Raw genomic sequence first — 4,190 nt, forward strand, 5'->3', positions numbered from 1 at the left:
CTGGGCAAGAGCCACTACTAACCCCTACAACAGCTGATCAACAATAAAATTCAAAACAGCTAACCTCAACCTGAGCTGTGCAGCACAAACATCAAGTTCACATGCTTCCATAATCACACTCAATACAAGGCAGGTGGTAAGTGCATAAGAATACACCAACATACAATCATCAGTGAACTACAAATACAACAACCTCTTAGAGACAGCAGACACTTTCAGTTCACACAAAGAAGCAAGACAAAGTGGCTCGAACAACATGCAGAGTCACAAAACATTTCTGGACATGGAGCGATGGAGCAGCTTTTTAGATCCAGAGAGAGAGAGCGACTGTGTGCTGAAGACCTGGGGGGCACGGAGGAAGGATTGCATGGAGGGGATTGTAACCATGGCAGTGAGACAATATATGATAGAATGAATGTAAAACTAATGTTCTCCCATGTAAACTATCACATAATTCACAATAAAACATTTAAGAAAAAAAAAAAATTTTCTGAAGAAAAAAAGAACAACCTGATACAGAATTCAAAAGAGTAATTGAATCTCTCAACAGATTGAGAAAGAGATGAATAAAACTACAGAAGAAAGCAAAGATAACACAGAAAAAAACTTCAGAAGAATGCAGGAAAACACAACAAGAACAAACTGACAAAATAAGGAAAAAACCAAATTTGCAAACAGAAATTCAGAAGATAAATACTAAGATTTCAAGAATAGATACTACATTGAAAGGGCAAAGGAAGAGATCTGAATCAACAAAAGGCTAAAATTAATGGGTTTAAAGATAAATTGCTCAATGCTAATCAGCTAAAAGGGCAGAATGTGAAGAAAGCACAAAATTAATGTGAGACACCATCAAAAAGAATAACTTATGAGTTAGTGATCAGAATTTCCGAATAGGAAGAAACAAATGCACACAAAAAATTATCAAAGAGTTGTTGGAAGAAAACTTTCCTCACATCATTAAAGATAAAAATATAAGCATACAGGGAAGCTGAACAAATCCCAAAGAGGATATATTCCAAAAGAAAATGACCAAGACATATCATAACCAAACTTTGCAAAACCAAAGAAAAGGAAAAAAATTCTGAGAGCAGCTCAGGAAAAATTAAAAGTTACCTACAAAGGAGAACCAGTAAGATTTCTCAGTAGAAACCATGCAGGCAAGAAGGCAATGGGATGACATATACAAAACTCTGGGGAGCGGGGGAGAATTGCCAACCAAGAATTATACACCAAGCAAAATTCTTCCTCAAATATAATGGTGAAATTTGGACATTTCCTGATAAACAGACATTAAAGGAATGTGTAATAACCAGACTAACTTTACAAAAAACACTAAAGGGTGTTCTTTACAGAGAACCAATAGCACAGACAACAATCTGAGATTATCATACATGACAACACCACTCAGAAGTCAATCCAGATATACAACAATTTAAAGCCAAACAAACCTATGAGACTGAACATAGGGAATCAGAGATAACTTATAACAAAGATTTCAGGATCAAACAGATGGTTTTAAACTGGTGAATAAATTAATAGAATACAGAGTAAACTCAAAGAACATTAGTAAATCTCATTTTAAAGCACGGAAAATCATAAAGATTTAGTAAACATTAAAACAACCAAATGAAGAAAATGATAAGAAAAACCTCAAACAAAATTAACTCAGGGGCAAAAAAGAGAGCAAGCAGGCAGCAGGCAGGCAGGTGGGCAGGCCAAAAGCACAGAGGAGGGAGTGAGCGAGCAGTGAGTGAACCAACGAGGGCAGCAGTGTCCCGAAGACAGCCAAGATTCCTCCCGCCCCTCTGGCCCCAACCCCGGAGCCCACAACGCCTCTGGTCTCCAGCCGAGTGGACACAGCCCGACCCAGCCACGGCCTAGTTGCTGAAGGTAGATCAGGTTGCTCAAGGTTGATTCTTTCAGGGAGAGGATCACAAGTGAGGCAGAAGATTTGGTGGCAAATTTTTTTCCAAAGAAGTTGTTAGAACTTGATAGTTTTTTGAAGGAACCGATCTTAAACATCCATGACCTAACTCAGATCCACTCAGACATGAATCTCCCGGTCCCTGATCCCATTTTTCTCACCAATAGCCATGATGGACTGGACGGTCCCACTTATAAGAAGCAAAGTTTGGATGAGTGTGAAGAAGCCTTCCAAGGAACCAAGGTGTTTGTGATGCCCAATGGGATGCTAAAAAGCAACCAGCAGCTGGTGGACATTATTGACAAAGTGAAACCGGAGATCCGGCTACTGATCGAGAAATGCAACATGGTTAAAATGTGGGTACAACTCCTGATTCCCAGGATAGAAGATGGGAACAACTTTGGTGTATCTATTCAGGAAGAGGCAGTTGCAGAACTAAGGACAGTGGAGAGTGAAGCTGCATCTTATCTGGACCAGATTTCTAGATATTATATTACAAGAGCCAAATTGGTTTCTAAAATAGCTAAATACCCCCATGTAGAGGACTATTGTCACACAGTGACAGAGACTGATGAGAAAGAGTATATCAGTCTTCGGCTCATCATATCAGAGCTAAGGAATCAATATGTCACTCTACATGACATGATACTGAAAAATATCGAGAAGATCAAACGGCCCCGGAGCAGCAATGCAGAGACACTGTACTGAGACCAGGGCCAGGGCCAGGGGACTCTGTGAGTCTGGCTCAAATTTTTGCCTTGGTTTGTTATATGACTATCGTGATGGGAAAACTGGCTGGAAATCGTAATCACACTGCTCTCTGTTTTTAGTTCGAGTCTAATGAAGCTCTCATCTAGTTCTGTGATGTGTTCACCTCTTTTTCAGGCCTCAGGAACTCTTCCACTTCTATCCTTTATACCCACACCTGATCCATCCTAATTTCTGAAGAACTCCAGGTTTGAATCCGCATGAGTTGGCACAAGCATACATGTGCTTTCTCTTTCCTTTGTCTTTCCCTCCTATGTCTTGGGCTTTGTGTTGTCTTCTTTTCAGATGGTTAGTTGGTTAGAAGCTGAGAGAACTGGAAGGAAAAGTGCTAGGTGTCTTTATAGGAACTGGGCTGGGTGACTGGCTCATCTCTTCCTGTCATAGGTTAGCATCTCTTGCCTCCTCCCGGCCATAGGTGATGACTAGGGTCTCCATCTCCATGCATCCCATCTTGAGCCTGATCACAGGAACACCTTAGACCTTCAGCCAAGTCCCTAGCTTCTTCAGATGTGTTTCTAAGAAAGTTCTCACATACACATATGTGTGCATGTGTACTCATAGAGACATGCACACACATGCCTTCCCACACCATGATCTAACTACCCCCCCAACAACCCTGTTACTCACACACCTTTCAGAAGGAGATGATAGTTTCAGAGAAAAGTCCTGGACCCATCTTCTCTCCTGATATTGTAGCCTCTTGGTGCCCAAGGTGAGTTGGAGGAGAACCGGGAGATAAGAAGCAGAGGTATTAGAGTAAGGCACCCTTCCTCTGTGACTCAGGTCCTTTTTGCTGTTTTTGCAAAGGCTGGCTTCTGCCTCCTCAGTGCCTCTTCCCAGGCCAGTTGTAAATTGGAGTGGGGGGTCTACAACTGTGAGGTCCCAATGCTGCTGCTCCTGCTGGGCTTTCCCTTTGGGAAATATTTCCCTTATTTATAGTATTGTGCTTCTAGGGAAAGCAGTTTGTGTGTGTTTGTGTGTGTGATACATGTGTGTATGTGCACGTGGACACACGTGCATTCATACATCTGTATGTATGTGAATATTTGTTGGGTAAATCAAGCCATAGAAGAGTTGCCTCCTGTCTCTGGAATTCCTCCAGAGATACCATTTATTGTTATAGGTTTTGTGTCACCCCACATTAGCCCTCAGCTTTGTTATTCCACCACTACTGGAGAGCCAATATTGCAGTTAGCCTGCCAATGACTCTCTATCTGTTCTCATCGGAGTCTTCCCTGTTTCTGTCTTTCAACCTCCACTCATATTTCTACCTGGGATGCACTGTTTTTACTCACAATATGCTGTCAAGGAGTCAGGATGTTGTCTTCCCGTAAATAGTACTCAGTAACAAACCATTGTATTTTAGTTTGGCAGTGCCCCTTCCCATCCTCCAGATCCTTTCCAGCCTAAAGCCCTCCCCTCTTCCTACCATGTATTTCTCAGTTTCCCTTTTTGTTTGTTGTATTGTTTCTCCTCACCCTACCACTCTTGGATC

General features: G+C 41.7%; 1 pseudogene; it reads left to right on the forward strand.

The window, feature by feature from the left end:
- The first annotated feature begins 1,912 nt into the window (after positions 1-1,912).
- LOC102843011 lies at positions 1,913-2,635 on the forward strand (annotated as a pseudogene).
- Positions 2,636-4,190: the final 1,555 nt, after the last annotated feature.

This window comes from Chrysochloris asiatica, unplaced genomic scaffold, assembly GCF_000296735.1.
Source record: "Chrysochloris asiatica unplaced genomic scaffold, ChrAsi1.0 scaffold00106, whole genome shotgun sequence".
In the NCBI taxonomy this organism is placed as follows: domain Eukaryota; kingdom Metazoa; phylum Chordata; class Mammalia; order Afrosoricida; family Chrysochloridae; genus Chrysochloris; species Chrysochloris asiatica.